Source organism: Ovis canadensis, chromosome 11 (genome assembly GCF_042477335.2).
Source record: "Ovis canadensis isolate MfBH-ARS-UI-01 breed Bighorn chromosome 11, ARS-UI_OviCan_v2, whole genome shotgun sequence".
Lineage (NCBI taxonomy): Eukaryota > Metazoa > Chordata > Mammalia > Artiodactyla > Bovidae > Ovis > Ovis canadensis.
Window position 1 is genome coordinate 47,186,233 of NC_091255.1, and position 21,460 is coordinate 47,207,692.

Below are 21,460 nucleotides of genomic sequence, written 5' to 3' on the forward strand. Positions count from 1 at the left end.
GACCCGCGTGATTGGCTGGGATACTAGACGTTGATAGGATAGGGCACCCGACAAAACTGGGGAGAGGAGTTCGGGGTCGGGGCCGCGGAAAGGCGGGAGTCGACCCACCGCTTTAGAAGCCTGGCGCGGGGCACGACGGGACGCCCCCGGGAAGAGGCGGAGCTGTGTCCAGGCTGCGGTTGAGAAAGCGGCGTCACTCGGAGGGGCGTGTTGAGGGTTTCGCGGGCTCGAGCGGGGGAGGGGGGACCGTTAAAGCCCTGCACCGCGCCCACAGGAAGCTGCTTTAATGGCTAGGCCTACTTGGTACCAGGCTCTCTGCTGGAAAGGACCTTGAAGACCGTGCGGTTCAACTTCCAATTTGCTGATGTGGAAACTGAAGCCCAGAGAGGGTATGCAACTTGTCCAAGGTTATTCAGCTGATGAGTGGCCTGATTGGGACTGGATTCGGGCATTCCTCACTGTCCTTACAGGCCACTCCAAGGAGGTGAATGCTAATGCAGTCCCTTTAGACCTACTTCTAGTTTGAGGCCTGCGCTGTTACAAGGTCAAACAACGTGGGTTGGATATTGGGATTCCTCCTAGATCTGCATCCATAGCTATCAGGTACTTGAAGGAATAGAAATGTTTCATCCTGCGAAGGTGCTCCTATTGTAAAGTTCTGGTCCCGTGAACCAGAAAGAATGTGTGTACAGGCATAAAGTTCTTAGACTTTTTTAGTTACAGCCCTGAAAGAAACTAATGAAAACTCTAACTTAGCAAAATGCACATAAAGAAAAGGTGCGTACAGTTTTTCTTGACTTCCTTTACATTGGTATTGAGGCTTTGGGTGAAGAATTTCCTGAATTGTTACAGTTGCACCATATTGGCCTAGGGTTAAGTGGATGTAGTTAGCTTATAGAGCTCTTTACCGTATAACTTGAGCCTGTACGATAATTTCCCCTACTGTAGCCATACTGGGAAAACCTAGGAGCAACACCGTCCTTGCTGAGAAGTTCCAGCTAAGAGTTAGGACGTTTCCTGCTAGCCTAGCGGTTAGAATTAAGTGCTTTCACTGCCACGGCCTGGGTTCAGTCCCTGGTCGGGAGAACTGGACACTCCACAGGCGGTGCAGGGCAGCCAAAAAAGAATCAGGAAAATTAGCTAGCTACCTTTAACCCTTAAGAAGGAAGAGGTCTTTCTCTGCCAGAAATAACGCATTTCTGAAATTGGAAATAGGGGAACACCTCCCTTACCCATCCTGTGACTAGTTAATTTCTGATGATTTAGGAATCCTCATCTCAGCCTTTTGCTTCATCTATCAGCTGATGCAGAACTGCCCTGTGTGTGTAACTTTATTAGGAATCAATGAAGGTTAAGTGAGATGACATCTATGAAAACCTTTGAATTGTCTTTATGAGGATTACCCATATTACAAATGATCCGCAGTTCTGTTCACCAACTTTTTCCTGGCCTTTTACCGGTTTTCCCCTCTGCTCAGCATCAGTCATGATTCATGATACTACCAGTGAGGGCAAATGGATTTTCAGGTAGCTGGAATAAAATGCTAAGAAGAGAAATGTTTTGTAGCAAAGTTCCAGTCAAACATAAGACCCTTAGCATAACCAACTGATTTTTTTGTTGAACTAAGATAGGCGCTATGTAGTCCCTGTCAAAAGCACTCAGCATTATGCATTCAGCAGATTTACTGAGGCACTTAGTACTCATTGACTGCCTGAGTTCATGAACCAACTCTGCCACTTCTTTAGCTTGTGTGATTTACTTTGCTTATATGTAAAAAGGGGCTAATAACTGTACCTGCTTCATAGAGCTTTTGGGAGGTCTTAGTGGGTTGGTAAGTCCTAGGATCACTGCCAGCATGTTATATATGTTATATATACATTAGCTATTATTTATTTAACATGTATTTTGTAGTAAGCAAGTGGTTCTTGGTCCTTGGCCTGTTAGGAAAGGCCTATTAATTTAATCAGTTAATGTCACAAATAAATGTAAAGTTGTAAAAGTGAGAGATATAAAGAATGACCCAGCCAGGAGACTCAAGGAAAGAAAGTTTACCTGAGAAAGGGAAGAGAGTTACTCAGATGAAGAAGGGAGGAACACTGTGTGCAGAGACCCTGTAGTGGGAGGGAGCTTGGGGATTATAAGGAAGTGCAAGAAGGCCAGTAGGCCCAAAACATAGGGAACAAGCTAGTGTGCAGAGCAGGGGAAAGACCGTCTGAGACCCTTGAATGCCATGCAGATGCTTTTGTCTATATCCTAAGACCAAAGGCAGCTACTCAAAGGTTTTAAAAAGGTTGGTGATTGTAATGTAGAAGAGCAGATGAAAGGAAACCAATTAGAAGGCCATTGTAATAATCCTGATACAAGATGTTACTTGTAAAATGGAGAAGGGTAGAAGTAATAGTGGAAATAGAAATGGCCCTGAACTTGGAAACTGATGGAAGATTTCTGGGTGGTGATGCCACATGCAATGTTAACCAAGTAGGAGGAATTGGCAGCAGTGCGGTTTAGTAGAATGTGGAGAGGTACACAGGCGCTTCAGGTTCTATCTCTTGAGCTGTGAATGGAGTACATGGGTTTTAATAGGCTGTTCTCTATAACTTTTTGAATATCAGGAATATTCATGTCCAGTAAACAAATTGTGAAATTAAAGAGAGAAACTGGGTTTTAGTCTTACTCTTCCACTTCCTGCTGTCTGATCTTGAGCAAGTTACTTAATTCCTGAGGCCTGTGAAATGGGAAACTCGGGCACACCACTGGGTGGACTGAGCATGAATGGGAGCTGTGAAGTGCTCGGTGCAAGTATCTCATTCTGGAATATGTTCACCAACATGTATTAAACAAGTGAATTGGTGAATGGATGAGATCAGATGGCACTCCAGGCTCAGTCTCCCTGCTAACCCATAGAGCTTATATGTGAGGTGACTGACTGCGAGGGGAGAAGCTGTCAGACTGTGACCTGATGCCTTTTCTCCTAAGCAAAGGTGGCTGACCTTAGAGGGGCACATGCACCATATCCTTTCGGCCCCTGAGAAGTGGTGGTCTAGCTTTGTTAAAGGCACTTTATAACATCTTAGACTTCATCTTTTCCAGCGTTCTTCACACTAGCACCTATGTGTACCATTGGGCAGCCATATCTCTTCGTCCTTCAGAAGTGCTCTCTGTCCTAGGCCTGTGCCTGCTTGGAGTTACCTCCTCGTCTCTCCCAGTCCTCAAGTTTGTGTCTTTGATCATTCATTCAAATACATGAGTTTATTAGATATACCCCCCACCTCCCAGGTTATTTCAGGTGTAACATGGGGATGTGATGAAGTCCATAAAAAATGTGCAAACCAGATGTGGTCGTGGAGCTAAAATATCAGGAGGATAATTTTTTCTGGCTTATGAGAATACTTAGACAAAGGGTCTTTAATCTGAACCTTGAAGGATTGGAGAACTTCATAAATAGATTGCAGTGAAGCCTTCTCTAAGATAGTGCACATTTATATCTTCACTTGTTAACTGTGATCTTGGAAATGCTTGTTTGATGCCTCTGTGTCTGTTTTCTCATCTGTAAAATGGGGATAGTAGTTTTAGCCAGGGTTGGCTTATGGGTATGAGACCTGTACAGCCACACATGTGCCTAGAAATGTTGGCCCCTCACTATGGTTTAATGCTCCGCTGTCACCATGTTGAAATTCTTAATAATTTTTTAACGAGGGACCCTGCAGATTGTGTCCTGATCTTGCTTTATAGGATTATTGCAAAGTCCTAAGAAGTTTAATACTTGTGAATTCCTTAGAACAGTGAGGGCCTGGCATATGATGAGGTTTCAGTAAACGCTAGCTGTTACTGTTACTATTATCCTTTGAACTCTTGTAATAATATAGCTCACAGTGTACCTTATAATTTTTTAGCATATGAATAACCAACAGAGGGCTTCCGTGGTGGTCCAGTGGCTAAGAATCTGCCTTGCAATGCAGGGGGCACTGGTTTGATCCCTGGTTCAGGAGGATCCCACATGCTGAGGGGCACCTAAGCCCGTGTGCAACAACTACCAAGCCACAATTGCTGAAGCCCATGTGCATAGAACCCATGCTTCTCAACAGACAACAAGAGAAGCCATCGCATTGAGAGACTCCCACACTGCGACTGGAGAGTAGCCCCCCCGCTCACCACCCCTCGAGAAAAGCCTGTGCATGCCAGTGAAGACCCAGCACAGCCGTAAATACAAATACATGTTTTTAAAAGGAAATAATCAGCAGGGATTTTTTTGGGGGGTGGGGGAGCGGAATCTTCCCTGATCTGGGATCAAACCTGTGCCCTCTGCAGCAGAACTGTGGAGTCTTCACTACTGGACCACCAGGGGACTCTAACAACTAACATATATTTTCTAGTGCCTGTTCTATAATGGTACTGGATGGGTCACAGAGATGAATTAGGACAGTATTTCCTCCACTAGTTGATGGCATAAGGCGTATATGTTAAGCATACCTAGTTAGTAATAAGTAATATGTCATGAGTATAGAAATTTTTAAAAATAGATTTTTGGGTTCCACCTTCAGAGAACCTTATTAGTGGCTTTGGTATGGGACTTAAGAATCAGTTCCCCAGGTGATGTTTTTTGGGGGGGAGCGTGAGGGGAGCTGTGTTGGGCCTTCCTTGCGGCATGCAGGCTTTTCTGTAATTGTGGCGTCTGGGGGCTTTTCTCTAGATAAGGCATGCAGGCTTATCACCCGCAGCATGTGGATCTTGGTTCCCCACTCAAGATCAAACCTGTGTCCCCTCCCTACATTAGAAAGTGGATTCTTAACCATTGGACCATTAGGGAAGACCCTTCCCAGATGCTTTTAATGAACAGTCAAGTTTTGAACCATGGGCTTCAACGCCAAGGAGGTGATGGTGGAGTAGAGGCAAAAAGCTTGGCATTGGAGTTGGTCAGGCTGGGGTTCACTTTCTACCATCTACTAGTTTTGTTACTTTGCATAGTTACTTAGCTTCTCAGTTTCCTCATTTGTATACATTAAAAACATTACTTTAAAGATGAAGGTTTAGGGACTTCCTTGGTGGTCCAGTGGCTAAGACTTTGAGTACTGGAAGCTCAGAGTCTAGTGCAGGGAGCTATTAATAGAGTCCACATGCCACAACTAAGAAGTTCACATGCGGAAACTAAAGATCCTGCATGCCCAGTGCAGCCAAATAAATATTTTTAAAGAAGTAAAGATTAAATTTTAAAATGGTTGAAAAATCTGAGCACATAGTGGACACTTAATTATGTGGTTTTTCCTCTAGAAGTGGGAAGATGGTATCCTAGAAAGAAGCAGTCACAGAGGACTTCCTGGAGGAGAGGATAGTCCACCTCCATAAAAGCAGTATGGTTTTGATGGGGAGAAAGTGTAATTATACACTTTAGCAATAACCAAGATAGTAGGTGAATATTAGAGGAATGCTAAGTCATAAAATAATTGATGGGATTTAGTGATTAATTAAATAGAAGAGAAATGCAAGGTGAATCCTCAGTCTTCAGCCTTAAATATTTTTGAGAGTAGTCACTTTAACAAGATCCTATATGGGAGCCAGGTTGGTGCAGGAAGGTGGGGTAGAGGATGGGGGAGAGGTCATGTATCCAGTTTCAGAAACATTAAGGGGACAGCCAAGGAAAACTACATTCTCTCTCGTTTTCTCTTTCTCTCTCTCTCTCTCTCTCACACGCACACACACACACACACGCACGCACGCGCGCTCGTGGTATTGGAAGCACAAAGTCCTAACCTCTGGGCTGCCAGGGAATGCCCAGAGACTGTACATTCTTGATTGGGATCTGGGAGAAAGGCTGGAGCTTGGGGAAATAAGTTAGAAATCAGTAGATCAGAAACAATCATTGAGCTCCCAAGAATAAATTATGTCTTGAAGGACATAGGAAACAAAAGCAATAAAGAGATTTGGGGACTGGAATGGTGTTAAAAACTAGTGGGCAGTAAATGTGAGAGGGACAAGAGAAGGAACAGAAGTAGAAAAAGAAATGGGGAGGGGAGTGTCCATAGCTGTGGTGGTCTGAATGTCTTCTCTGAAGGATATCCAGATGCTAATCCCTGGAGCCCAAGAAAATGTTACTTTACCTGATAGGAGGTACTTTGCAGCTGTGGTTGAGGTTGATTGTGGTGGGAACTGGATTGTCTCAGTGGACCCACTGTAATCACAATCCTTTGAAGAAGGAGATAGGAGGATGAGTGTCAGAAAAGGAGACGCGATGACGGAGGTAAAGGCCTGAGTGATGCGGGGCCATGAGCCAGGGAATGGCAGCAGCCTCTGAAAGCTGGAGGAGGCAAGGAACAGATTCTCCCTAGAGCTTCCCAAAAGAAAACAGTTCTTTTTATAAAAGTCTTTATTGAATGTGTTACAGTATTGCTTTTGTTTTACCTTTTGGCTTTTTGACTGCTAGGGTTGTGGGATCTTAGCTTCCCCACCCCCTGCACTGGCAGGTGAAATTTTAATCACTCGAGCACCAACAAAGCCCCAGGAACACAAATCTGCTGACTCATTTAACCTTCTTTGAGAACTGGAAGAGAATAAATTTGTGTTGCTGTAAGCCACTAAGTTTGTAATTTGTTACAGCAGTGATAGAAAACTAATGCAGGGGTTAACAACGGAAAACAACCTAAATTCCTAGCAGTGACAGATTGGTTAAATAAGTTACAGTACATTACTGTGGTGGACTATTGTAGTTAGCCATTAAAAATTATGCCATTAAAGATCATCTAATAATATAGGCAATGTTCATAATAGATTGCTAAATACAGAAAGCAAGTAAAGATATTGTAGGTATTTATGTGAAAAATTCATCAAGAGGTACACTTAAGAGTTACACATTTTTTGCACTGAACGTAGGCATGGTATACCTCAATAAAAAGAGTTTTGCAGATATTATATAGATGTCCTGTTTTGTTCCAAGAAGAGAAGTGTATTAAACCGTATTAAACCAGTGTATCCAAATAGGAAAAAGACTGAGACTGTATAAACCATATGTTAATAATGTCTGCCTCTGGGTGGCAGATTACAGATGATTTTTATATTCATTTTTTTATTTCTGTGAATTCCAGTTTTTCTTCAGTGAACAGATATTACTTTTGTGATCAAAAATTAGTTTTTAAAAATCAAGGAAAATGGGTAGAGGGAAAGTCTGAAGAAAGTTTTGTATGCTCAAGGGCAAGGGCCCTGGAGCGCCTGGCACAACCAACCCACTATCAACAATTTTCTGCAAATAGGTGATTTAAAAAAAAATTATATCCCCTCCACCCCCAACAGAAAGGGATTCGATCCTGGGGATGAAGAAGGAAGAAGAACAAAGGCAAGAATACAGAGGTAAAAGCTTCCTGGATCCTGAGTTAGGGCCTCCGAGAGATGGGGGGGGAAGTAGAGCCTTGCCCCTGCCCTCTCCTGTACTGACCAGAGAGCGAGCCTGGAGACAGACCACACACCTTCAGCTACTTTCTCCTTTCATTTTCAGTCCTCCATTATTTCCTTGCTTTTTTTTTTATAATTGTATTTCTGGATGGCTGTGCTGGGACTTTCTCTGGTTGCAGTGAGCAGAGGCTACTCTTCATTGCAGTGCACGGGCTTCTCACTGTGGTAGCTTCTCTTGTTGCAGAGTATGGGCTCTGGGTGCACGGGTTTCAATAGTTGCGGTTCCCAGGCTCTAGAGCACAGGCTCAGTAGTTGTGGCGCACAGGCTTAGTTGCCCGGCAGCCTGTGGGATCTTCCCAGGCCAGGGGTCTCTTGCATTGGCAGGCAGTTCTTTACCGCTGGGCCACTAGGGGAGGCTCCTTTGTTCTTTTCCTAGTTATCAAAATAATACATGCTTCTCACTGGAGAAATTTGAAAAGACGTGAAGAGTTAAGCAGAAATCACCTGTAATCCCAAATTATAATACCGGTGAAATATTGGTGTATTTCTCAACATCAGTTCAGTTCAGTCGCTCAGTTGTGTCCAACTCTGTGACCCCATGAATCACAGTACGCTAGGCCTCCCTGTCCATCACCAACTCCCAGAGTTCAGTCAAACTCAACGTCCATCGAGTCGGTGATGCCATCCAGCCATCTCATCCTCTGTCATCCCCTTCTCCTCCTGCCCCCAATCCCTCCCAGCATCACAGTCTTTTCCAATGAGTCAACTCTTCGCATGAGGTGGCCAAAGTACTGGAGTTCCAGCTTTAGTATCATTCCTTCCAAAGAACACCCAGGGCTGATCTCCTTTAGAATGGACTTGTTGGATCTCCTTGAAGTCCAAGGGACTCTCAGGAGTCTTCTCCAACACCACAGTTCAAAAGCATCAATTCTTCGGCGCTCAGCCTTCACAGTCCAACTTTCACATCCATACATGACCACAGGAAAAATCATAGCCTTGACTAGACGGACCTTTGTTGGCAAAGTAATGTCTGCTTTTCAATATGCTATCTAGGTTGGTTGTAACTTTTCTTCCAAGAAGTGAGCGTCTTTTAATTTCATGGCTGCAATCACCATCTGCAGTGATTTTGGATCCCCCCCAAATAAAGTCTGACACTGTTTCCACTGTTTCCCCATCTTATTTCCCATGAAGTGATGGGACCAGATGCCATGATCTTAGTTTTCTGAATGTTGAGCTTTAAGCCAACTTTTTCACTCTCCTCTTTGACTGTCATCAAGAGGCTCTTCACTTTCTGCCATAAGGGTGGTGTCATCTGCATGTCTGAGGTTATTGATAGTTCTCAACATAGTTCAATTTTAAATGAAGATCAAAGTATCACTATGTAACATTTTGGTAAACCCTGCTCCTCCCCCCAAAAAAGTGCTTTTTAGAATTTTTAATTGCTTGATATCATTGTCAGATTGTGTTAAAAAGTAGTATATGTACTAAACATATTTGAACTGACTCCAGTTGGGTTTTCATGCTTGGAATGCAGATGGAGAGGTAAGTAAAGGCTTTTAATGTTGACTTAAGCTTTTTAAAAATGTACCAATAAAATAAGGTAAAAATTGAAAATCACTGGGTATGCCCAGTGGATCACAAACCCTGAGGCTCACTGAGGCCCCTCCTCCTGGCCAGGTGTTACAGGGAATCCTGTGTTCTGGGCAGCACCCTGCTAATGTTCTATTCTTCTTTTCTTTATTTAGTTGAGTACATCCTCAGTTTTGATTATATGCTTCGTTGTTTTAAGAAAAGGCAAGCTGTCTTGTGTGTCTCCTTTATTCTTACAGGTTTCTGATACCAGATGTGTGGGAGTCTCCCCGTTCCCGCCCCCCCACCCCAGCAATTCTCTGACAGTGAGGGTCAATTCAACTCAATTCTGACGCTGTCTACCTGGAGATAGAGTCAGCTCCCTCAGGTTAAGGGTTTGGTACTTCCCAGGTGGCACAGTGATAAAGAATCTGCCTGCCACTACAGGAAACGCAGGAGACATGGGTTCAATTGCCTGGTCAGGAAAGTCCCCTGGAGTAAGGATGGTAGCCCACTCCAGTATTCTTGGGCAGAGTGGGAGATTCTGTAGACAGAGGAGCCTGGCTGGCTACAGTCCATGGGGTCACAAAGAGTCAGACACGACTGAGCACAACACAGCAACTCACGAGATCACCTCCCACTTCAAATGTCGATCATAAGTAGTAGGCCCCCAGGTTACCCACAGCTTCTGACTTGACTACAAATCTGAGACTTACATGACCCCTCCTTGGGATCTCTAAATTTACTAGAGTGACTCAGAGAACTCAGGGCGACACTTAAATTTACCAGTGCATTAAAGGATATGATGAAGGATACAGATGGGGCTTCCTTGGGCTCACAGGTTCAATCCCTGATCCTGGAAGATCCCACATGCTGCAGAAGACCCTACATCCTACATCCCACCTAAGCCCTGCGCCACAACTGTTGAGCCTGTGATCTAGAGTGTGGGAACCGCAACTCTGTTGCAAACCTGTGGTCTGCAACAAGAGAAGCCACTGAAATGAGAAGCCCTGGCAACAACACCCAGAGTAGCCTCCACTCTGCAAACTAGAGAAAAGCCCATGCAACAACAAAGACCCAGCTCAGCCAAAACGAAATACAAGTATTTTTTAGGAACTTCCCTGGTGGTCCAGTGGCTAAGACTCCATGCTTCCAGTGCAGGGCCCAGGTTCTACCCTGCGTCAGGGAGCTAGGTCCACATGCCGCAGCTAAAGGTAGTACATGCCAGGACTAAGATCCAGTGCAGCGAAATAAATAATACAATTTAAAAATTTTAAAGGATACAGATTAAGAGATACATACATGGGGGAGGTCTGGGAGGGTCTGAACACAGGAGCTGTTAGGGTGTATTCACTCCTCTGGAAGCTCCCAAACCCCTTACTGTTAGGATTTTTATAGGGGCTTCCTCATGTAGACCTCACTTCCCTGATAGCTCAGTAGGTAAAGAATCCACCTACAACTCAGGAGACCCTGACTCAATTCCTGGGTCAGGAAGATCCACTGGAGAAGGGATAGGCTACCCACTCCAGTATTCTGGCCTGGAGAGTTGGAATCGCAAAGAGTCGTACACGACTGAGCAACTTTCACGTAGACATGATCAACTGTTACCCTCTCCCCTATTTAGAGAAGTTGAAGGTAAGAGGTAGGGCTGAAAATTCTGAGCTTCTAATTATGTTTTGGTCTTTCTGGTGACCAGTTGCCATCCAGGAGCACATCCAGAACAAAAAATGCTCCCAATGTAAGCACTTCAGATTTACAAGGGTTTTCAGGATCCCCATGTCGGGGATGGAGTATAATATCTTTGTCCCCTATTAGGCTATAACTAAAGGTTTATCAACCTTGGAGCCATTAATAGTTTGGACCAAATAATTCTCTGTTGTGGGGGTGCTGTCTTGTGCACTGAGGATCTTTTAACTAACGTACAGTATTGCACCCTGGTCCCCAACCCTGGCCATCAGATAACTCTCCAGGGCTTCCCTGGTGACTCAGTGGTAAAGAATCCTATCAGTGTAGGGGACATGGGTTTGATCCTGGTCCTGGAGGATCCCACCTGCCGTGGGTTGGACAACTGGCTGCATGAGCCGCAGTTACCGAGCCAGCACTGTAGAGCCCATGAGCAGCCGCTACTGAACCCAAGCTCCACAACAAGAGAAAACCGCAATAATGAGAAGCCCAAGCCCCACAACCAGAGAGTAGCCCCCACTTGCCGCAACTGGAGAAGACGCAGCAACGAAGACTCAGCACAACCATAAATAAATAAAATCCTGAAATGTCTGCAGACCTTGCTGACTGTCCCCTGGTAGCAAAAATTGCTCTCCTACCCCTGCAGTTGTGAACCACTGCTCCTTGACATCTAATAAATGCCTGTATTCCATATAGTAAGTTTATCGTCCAAACAGTATCATTGCCTCATGAGAGTAATGGCTAATCTTTATAAAGCCTTGCTCTTTGTAGTAGTCTAAGACGTTTACATATATTAACTCATTTAATCTTCAGAACAACCCTGTGAGGTAGGAACTATTATTATGCCCTTTTTACGGTCAAAAAACCAAGACTCAAAAGTAGTTTGGTTAATTGCTCGAGGTCACCCACCTGCAAAATAACATCTGGGATTTGCCTATCCAGGGCAGTGCAGCTGCAGATTCTGGACTCAAACCATTTTGCTATCTGCTGCCTTTAAATACAAAAGAAACTAACTTAAAAAGCCAAGCATTCTGCCTGCAGAATTTGCATAGGCGAACACAAGCTAAAAATAAAATTCCTATTTTGCCTTTTTCACAAAACATAGCAAAGCATTTTGCCATGTTGCTAAAATCTGATAAATTGTTTGAATGGCTGCATCATATTCTGTCAGGAAGATAGACAATAACATGACCAGTCCTTTCTTTTTGGGCATTGTGGTCTTTGCTGATAACTTCCTTTGAAGCATTATAGTCAATTTTTAAAGTATAACTTGCAAGCAATAAAGTGCATCCATTTTAAGGGTACGGTTTGGAAAGGTTTGACAAATGTTACAACCAGGACAAGGTACGAGACATTTTCATCGCCTTTGTTCCCCCCTGTAGTGGTGTGATGAGGCTGACTAGTACCCTAGCACCTGCTCAGGAGAACCAGTTTCATGTACGTCTCTTCTCAGGTTTACATTGAGCGGTATCACATTAGCAGCTCAAAAGTGGCCATGGTGGGAACATTTACACCGCAGAAATTGGTAGAGTGCCGCAAATGAGGGCTTTAAAAATTTTTTTTAGAACCAGTTTGCTGCTGCTGCTGCTAAGTTGCTTCAGTCGTGTCCGACTCTGCGACCCCATAGATGGCAACCCACTAGGCTCCTCTGTCCCTGGGATTCTCCAGGCAAGAAAACTGGTTACCTGGTTCTAAATTGTGCCTCTTTGCAGTCAGCTCTCCCATCTTCAGCCACAGTCTGGCATCTTTGTTGTGCATTTTTATAGATTTCTTTAAATGAAATCGTGCAGCTCGTCCTCTTGTGCCTACCTTCCTTTGCTCAGCTTTTTTCTTATTTTGGGGATTCATCTGCATTGTGGCACATAGCAAGAGTCCATTCCTTTCTATTGTGCTCCATTGTATAGGAACTGCCTTTAGTAGTCTGGTGTCTGGCCCTGGGGTGACTAGGACAAAGGAATAGTGACTTTAATTGTGAGCTTGATAAATGAGGTGGTTTGGAGTAAGGGTTTTGGATTGGTTGGTGGTTTTATAAAAGGTGCACTGGCAGAATGACTTACTATCTTTTAAGAATTGGTTAGCATTCAGAATCTTTGGCGCCATGGCTTAATTGGTTAAAGTGCGTGTCTAGTAAACAGGAGATCCTGGGTTCTAATCCCAGCGGTGCTTTTCAGAAGCGACAATGAGTTTATTTTGGTGGCTTCCCTGGTGGCTCAGAGGGTAAAGCATCTGCCTGCAGTGCGGGAGACCCAGGTTCAATCCCTGCGTCAGGAAGATCCCCTGGAGAAGGAAATGGCAACCCACTCCAGTACTCTTGCCTGGACAATTCCATGGACAGAGGAGCCTGGTAGGATATAGTCCATGGGGTCGGGAAGAGTCGGACACGGCTGAGCGACTTCACTTTCACTTTCTTTAGCATTCAGAGGGGCATTCTGCCCTAGGCTGAAAAGGCCCCGAGATGTCAAAGCATCAGTAAATACAGAAAAAATGTAAAACCATGATTAATACACCTTCTTGAAAGGTACATTATCTGAACTCAGGGATGCTAAGCATAGCTGAAACACAACTACATAGCATATAGTGAAACCTGGCCCCTTTGTCACACTTGGCCCTAAGAGTGTCCTAAGCAGATTAATGCTCTTCGGTCAGCATATTGGAGGATCCTTTGGGAAAACTGACCATCTCATGAAGAAATACGTGCAGATATTGTTAGTGTCCTGTTGTCAGTCACTCAGTCACGTCCGACTCTGTGTCCCATGGACTGCAGCACTCCAGGCCTCCCTGTCCTCCATCATCTCCTGGAGCTTGCTCAAACTCTTGTCCATTGAGTCGGTGATGCCGTCCAACCGTCTCATCCTCTGTTGTCCCTTCTCCTTCTGCCTTCAGTCTTCAGTGCTCAGCCTTCTAGCTCTCGCATCCATACATGACTACAGGAAAAATCATAGCCCTGACTATACGGCCTTTGTAGGCAGAGTAATGTCTCTCCTTTTTAATACAACTGTCTAGGTTTGTCATTGCTTTTCTTCCAAGGAGCAAGTGTCTTAAGTTCATGATTGCAGTCACCATCTACAGTGATTTTGGAACCCAAGAAAATAAAGTCTGTCGTCGTTTCCCCATCTATTTGCCATGAAGTGATGGAACTGGATGCCATGATCTTAGTTTTTTGAATGTTGAGTTTTAAGCCAGCTTTTTCACCCCTGTTTCACCTTCATTAGGAGGCTCTCTAATTCCTCTTCACTTTCTGCCTTTAGGCTGGTGTCATCTGCATATCTGAGGTTATTGATAATTTTCTCCCAGAAATCTTGATTCCAACTTGTGCTTTAGTCTCCTAAGGGTGCTATAACAAAGTCTCGGTAGCTTAAAACCAAAGAAATTATTCTCTCTCAATTCTGGAAGTCAGAAGTCCAAAATCAGTCAAGTCTGAAAACATGCCAGGGCCATGTTCCCTCCAGGGGCTCTAGGGAGCATTTCTTTCTTTGCCTCTTCCAGATTCTGGTGGCTCCAGGTATTCCTTGGGTGGTAGCAGCATCACTCCAGTCTGCCTCCATCTTCGCATAACTTTCTCCTCTCTGTGTCTCTTCTGGGTGTCTCCTATAGACACTTGTTATTGGGTTTAGGGCCCACTCAGAGTATCCAAGGTGGTCTTATCTTAAAATCCTTAATTGCAAAGACTTTTTTACAAATGAAGTCACATTCACAGATTATGGGGATTAGGATGCGGATATGTCTTTTGGGGAACCACTGTTCAACCACTCTAAGAGCTGAGAGTCCACAGTGAAAGTCAGCTCACTGCAGTAAGGTCCAGCAACTGAGAAGCCCCGTCTCACTCTGTGTTTACAGAGTGTCCAGAAAGTTTTAGTGCCTCAGTTGGAAATGTGAATGGATGTCAAGGATCACCAGATAGTTGAAGAAAGTCTCTAACATGAAAGACAAAGACCAAACAAATAAGAACAAAGGAACTTGGAGGATATAGAAACAGCACAGACTAGAACAAAAGAAAATATAACTTAAAAGATGGTAAATGTTCTCAGATATGAAGCTGACGTTACATCCATGAAGTAAAGACGGGTATAAAAAAATCAGGGAATAAAACATCTTAAAAATGTGATAACCAATAACTGCAGTCACAGAGTTACAGGACTTTCATGCTCGTTCAGTGGCTAAGACTCTGTGCTCCCAGTGTAGGGGCCCAGGTTCAACTTTAGTCAGGGAACTAGATCCCACGTGCGATAGTTAAGATCCCAACTGCTGCAACTAAAACCTTCAGCCAATAAATAAATACTAAAAAAAAAAACCCAAACCCACAAAGGATTAGAAGATAAAATTGAGAAAATATCCTTTAAAAATAAAGAAAAGCTGGGTGAAACAACTGACAAGGGATTAATCTCCAAAATATATAAGCAGGTCATGGAACTCAATACCAGAAAAACAAATAACCCAATCGAAAAGTAGGTAGAAGACCTAAACAGACATTTCTCCAAAGAAGACATACAGATGGTTAATAAACACATGAAAAGATGCTCAACATCATTATTAGAGAAATGCAAGTCTAAACTATAATTAGGCATCATGTCACATTGGTGATAATGGCCATGATCAAAAAACCTGCAAACAATACCTTTCGGCTCAGAGGAGGCAAAGGTGCAACTTGCTTTGGTCCTCCCGAATCCAGGTTCATCTGACACCAGCCGCCTCCACGATGCTATTTAAGTTCGACCCTAACGAGATCAAAGCTGTATACCTGAGGTACACTGATGGGGAAGTCGGTGCCACGTCTGCCCTGGCCCCCAAGATGGGTCCCCTGGGCCTGTCTCCAAAAAAGCTCGGTGATGATGTCACCAAGGCAACTGGTGATTGGAAGGGTCTGAGGATTACAGTGAAACTGATGATTCAGACAGGCCCAGATTGAGGCAGTACCTTCTGTTTCTGCCCTGATCATCAAAGCCCTCAAGGAACCACCAAGAGACAGAAAGAAGCAGAAAAACATTAAGCACAGTGGAAACCACTTTTGATGATATCATCAACATTGCCCAGCATATATGCGGTATCAGTCTCTAGCTAGAGAACTTTCTGGAACCATAAAAGAGATCCTGGGGACTGCCCAGTCTATGGGCTGCAATGTTGCTGGCCGCCACCTCATGACATCATAGATGACATCAACAGTGGTGCAGTGGGGTGCTCAGCTAGTTAAGAACGGCAAAGGAAAAAGAAAAAGGATTATTTGACAACCAAAAAAAAGTCTATAAACAATAAATGCTGGAGACTGTGGACAAAAGGGAACCTCTTCCACTATTGGTGGGAATGCAAATTTATACAGTCAAACTCAGACGGCAAAGCATCTGCCTGCAATGCGGGAGACCTGGATTCAATCCCTGGGTCAGGAAGATCCCCTGGAGAAGGAAATGGCAACCCACTCCAGTATTCTTGCCTGGAGAACTCTATAGACTGAGGGGACTGGTAGGCTACAGCCCATGGGGTTGCAAAGAGTGGGATATGAGTGCGTGATTTCACTTTTACAGAGACTAGTTATGGAGATGCTGTTAAAAAAAACCTAGCAGTAAAAGTACATGATCCAGCAATCCCTCTACTGGGCATATACCCTGAGGAAACCACAAGTGAAAAAGACATATGTACCTGGTGTTCATTGCAGTACTATTTACAATAGCTAGGACATGAAAAAAGTTAAATGAGCAGGATGACAATATACAGCCTTGACGAACGTCTTTCCTAATTTGGAACCAGTCTGTTGTTCCATGTATGACTGAGCGACTGAACTGAACTGAAGACATAAAAGCAATCTAGATGTCCTTTGACAGATGAATGGATAAAGAAGTTGTGGTACATATACAGAAGGAAATATTACTTAGCTAAAAAAAATGCATTTGAGTTGGTTCTCATGAAGTGGACAAACTTAGAGCCTATTATACAAAATGCAATAAGTTAGAGAAAAATATCATATTAACATTCTATATGGAATCTAGAAAGACAGTACTGGTAAACCTTTTTGCAGGGCAGCAGTGGAGACAGAGAACAGAGCTGTAGACATGGTGGGGAAGAAGAGGGTGGGACGATGGGGAGAGTAGCATGGGAACATACGCATTGTGATATGCAAAGTAGATAGCTAGTGGGCATTGGCTGTGTAACTCAGAGCTCAAACCAGCACTCTGTGACAACCTAGAGGAGTAGAATGGGGTGGGAGGGAAGTTCAAGAGGGAAGGGACATACGGATACTTGTGGCTGATTCATGTTGATGTATGGCAGAAACAGTATTGTAAAGGACTTATATTAAAAAAAGACAAAAAAGCTGGGGAATTCCCTGGCAGTCCAGTAGTTAGCACACTTCACTTTCACTACCAAAGGCCCAAGTTTGATCCCTTGTTGGGGAACTAAGATCCTACAAGCTGCATAGTGTGGCCAAAGGAAGAAAAAAAAAGCTGGAAAATGGGCATGAAAAGATTTTTTTAAACTGGAAATAGCGCAGAAGGGTTAACATTCATCTTAGGAGTTACAGAGATATAGAGCAGATGTGAAAAGTGTGAAAAGTGGAGGGAAAGCAGTCATCAAAGGGATAATTCAAGAAATCAAACCAGGGGACTTTCCTAAGAGTCCAGTGGTTAAGAATCCACCTTCCAATACAGAGGGCATGGGTTCTATCCCTGCTCTGGGAACAAAGATTCCACATGCCATGGGCAACTAACCCTGAGTGCTGCAACTACAGAGCCCATGTTTCCTGGAGCCTGTGCGCCACAACTAAGGCCTGACACAGCTGAAAAAGGAAAACTTAAAAAAGTCAAATCAGGACTGAATGAAATATATCTCCAGAATGAGAAGCCCACTGAGTGCCCAACATCAGTCAGTTCAGTCATTCAGCCATGTCCGACTCTTTGTGATCCCATGGACTGCACCCTGCCAGGCTTCCTTGTCCATCACCGTCTCCCAGAGTTTGCTCAAATTCAAGTCCATTGAGCCAGTGATGCCATCCAAACATCTCATCCTCTGTTGCCCCCTTCTTCTCCTGCCCTCAGTCTTTCCCAGCACCAGAGTCTTTTTCCAGTGAGTTGGCTCTTTGTATCAGGTAGCCAAAGCATTGGAGCTTCAGGTTTAGCATCAATCCTTTCAGTGAATATTCAGGGTTGATTTTCTTTATGATTGACTCGTTTGATCTCCTTGCAGTCCAAAGGACTCTCAAGAGTCTTCTCCAGAACCACAGTTCAAAGGCATCAGTTCTTTGGCACTCAGCCTTTTTTATTGTCCAGCTCTCACATCTGTACATGACTACTGGAAAAATCATAGCTTTGACTATAGGGACCTTTGTGGGCAAAGTGATGTCAACAGTGGATGGAAAAGAAATCAGATATTTCAGCTTGTTGAGTAAGTAGACAAAGGTTACTAAAACCTTCTGAGGGAAAGAGAAATTAACGTTCAAAGGAACAGTTGTTGGAATGGTACCATGCTTTCCGTCAGGCATTCTGGAAGACGGCAGAGGAATGCTTTCGAATTATTTATGACCTATAACTTTATGAATTAGTCAAATTGTTAATTCAGTAATGTAAGCACATTTTTAGATGTGTGAAATCTTAAAAAATTTTACTTTCTACCTATGTACCCCTTCTCAGGAAATGACTGGAGGATGTGGTATGCCAAAATGAGACAACAAATCAAGAAACAAGAAGACATGTGATCCTGGAAACAGGATATTCAACAGAGGTGAGAAGTGAAGAGAATTCTCATGATAATGATGAAAGGAAATCCCAGGGTGACATAACCTGGCTGCAGGCCTTCCAGAGTAATCAGTCAGCACTGGGGCAGGAGGACAGAAGGCCCCAGAAGGGATGTCTCCAAGAAATCAGACGAAATTAACATAGGAAATATCTACACTTTTGATGATGGTAGAAAAAGTTCATTATAGGGACCTGGAAATCTAAGTGTGCACTCCCCAATTTTTTAAAAATTAATTATTAACTCCAGGAAAAAAAATATTTTTAAGAACTGAAAACCAAAGCTTAATCACGATAGTCTGGCTTGGCTGTGGATAATATTTATGGAGACATAATTGTGTCAACAGAGTATGGAGATTGGTCTCCATCAACCCGCACACTTCAGGCTTTCTTCCTTGTAGACTGTGGTCCAGCCAGCAGGAGTGCTCTTTGTTCCAGCTGTCTGGGGCTTCTTTTGTTTAAATGGGAATCAAGTTGATTAAATGCAATTAATTAATCAGTACATTAATAAACTAATTAAAGAATTAAAATATCAGTTAAAATGCATCTAAGCAAAAGTCTATGGTCGAAAGTATACACACACACACTTTTTTTTCCTTTTTACACTAAACACCTGGAAAAGATTATCTAGATTTAAACTTGTGCTCTAATTTGAGACTGTTGATTTACCCAAACAACCAGTCATTGTGTATGTCCAGCCTTCATCCCATTAATAGGGAATCAAGTTGTGTCTATTTGAATCTGTTATATGTTAGACTGACCTGTGACACATGGTGAATTGTTTTCTAGTTCTGTTTCTAATTTTTTCCATTAGACTGTGAGTAGTTTGAGGGCAGGCTGTTGTTCTTTCCTCTGTAAGGTTCTGGCACTTAATACAGACCTTGTTTTTTTTTTTTTAAAACCTACGATTAAGTCACCACAGAGACCACGGTTTGAGTTGGCGAGGACATCTACTATTTGCAGAGCATTCAGTTGTTCACCCTGCACTGCCGCATGCGTCTGCCCCACACCGAGGCTGCTGTTTTCATTATCCTCTCTTCTCCCCTCTCATTTTTTGGAAGAGGACCTGAGTTCCAGAGAGTGCCTTCCTGAAGGTCACAGAAGTCAGTGTTGGAACCCCTAGCAGAACTCAGATCTCTAATGATGCATTTAAAAAACACTTAAAAAAAACATGGTTTAAAAAATTTACCATCAACCATTTTTAAGTGTATAGTTCAGTAGTGTTAAGTATAGTCACATGGTTGTGGGTTATGGCTCTCTAGAACTTACTCATCTTGCAAAACTGAAATTCTATATCCACTGAACAACCTCTGCTTTCCCCTCACCCATCCCTACCTCTGGCAACCGCCACTCTGCTTTGTGTCTCTATGAATTTGAGCACTCTAGATTCCTTCTGTAAGGGAGGCACACGGTGTGTGTCTCTTTGTGATTGGCTCATCTCACTTAGCATATGTCCTCGAGGTTCAACGATTTCCTCCCTTGAGGCCAAACAATATTATGTTGTATGTAGCACATTTTATTTATCCATTCATCCATCAGTGGATACCTGGGTGCTTCCATCTCTTAGCTGTTGTAAGTAATGCTGCTATGAGCATGGGTGTATATATATCTCTTTGAGATCTTCCTTTTAGTTCTTTTGGATGTATACTGAAAGTGGGATTCCAATAAGACATTTTTTAAATTCTCCATCTCATTGCAAAAATGATTTGAGGACTTCCCTGGTGGTCCAGTGGTTAATCCACCTGCCAGTGCAGGGGACATGGGTTCAGTCTCTGGTCCAGGAAGATCCCACATGCTTGGGAGTAATGAAGCCTGTGGGCCACTACTACTGAGCCCAAGCTCTAGAGTCCATGCTCTGCAGCAAGAGAAGCCCCTGCAGTGCCCGCACACTGTGACTAGAGAGAGCCCACATGCATCAGTGAAGACCTAGCCCAGTCAAATACATGAATGAGGGAACAAATGAAATTTTAAAAATGATTTGAGGCCATTGTCTCGGCACCTTCTTAAGTATATATATTTTTTTAAAAAAGGTTCTGAATTTTGAATGAATGAAAAAAGGGCCAGAGTGAAGGAGCAGAGGAGACAACAGACAGGAGTGGCCTAACAGAAGTCTGGTGGGATCAAGTTTTTTATCTTTACCCTTGGGAAGTAGCTGCAAATAATTAAGACCCACCAGCGGTAGACGAGCGGCCAAGGTGTTTTTTTCTCATCTACACAAAGATCTCCAAAACATTCTCAAAGTTGCATCCAAACAGAATAAGCCCCATGCATATGGAAGAGCCACACAGGAGGGATTCCATATTCATGAGGCCTGGTGGGTATGGGGGTAAGTATACAAACTCATATTCTGGAGCTGTCATGGGACCTTCGTAAAAGATCTGGTCCGAGTAGGGACAGAGGTAGAGTGTGTTGGTCAGAAGACTCTGCTCATCTCCAAAGACTGGTGTCAGATCTGATTTTTCAAGAAAAGCCGGATACAACTGAAACTTAACACTGTAAATCAACTATATTCCAATAAAAATTTTTTAAAAAGGGAAAAGCTAGAAATCTGAACTTTGATGTGCAATTTGACTTTTAAAAACTGGCATTAAAACTTTCAAAAAGTTTTAAAGACATTCTGAATATCAAAGACAAAAATGCAAGTTTGCAACTTCTGGTATGTGGCAGTGTGGAACATTGATGATGTTGACCTCTGGGGAAGAATTAGGTCTGGTTTGGTTGACCAGATCAAATGCTACACTTGCAGAAACTCTGCTCTTATATCATTGGTTAGAACTTAATGTGCTGCAGGCAGAGAGGAAGTGGCCTAAATTGAGCCATTAAGTTCTCCTGGTGGCATATCTGTGCTGATCAGATAGGAGAGGAGAGCTCCCGGTTTTGCACCGTTTCTGTGATATTCAGTTGTGCCTACTTCACAGAACCATTGTAAAACGTCATAGACTTGGAAAGGTGTCAAATTTTTCCTAAAATGTAATGCAGGTGCTAACTGGGATAATTATCTTGCCACGAAGAGCTCAGAAGAGTGTAATGTTTTGGGAATAGTGACAGCTTCCACAAAAGCTGACCTAGGAAGGAGATGCTGAGCCCCAGCTCTGGCTGGAAGAAATGAAGAG

General features: G+C 43.4%; 1 long non-coding RNA gene and 1 pseudogene across 1 annotated transcript; both read left to right on the forward strand.

Moving 5' to 3' along the window:
* The first annotated feature begins 152 nt into the window (after nt 1-152).
* LOC138415125 (uncharacterized) lies at nt 153-20,886 on the forward strand. Its single transcript, XR_011247125.1, has 3 exons — nt 153-484; nt 18,246-18,336; nt 19,261-20,886. It is a non-coding gene; the product is annotated as an uncharacterized lncRNA (long non-coding RNA).
* LOC138415124 (large ribosomal subunit protein uL11-like) lies at nt 15,233-15,843 on the forward strand (annotated as a pseudogene).
* Nucleotides 20,887-21,460: the final 574 nt, after the last annotated feature.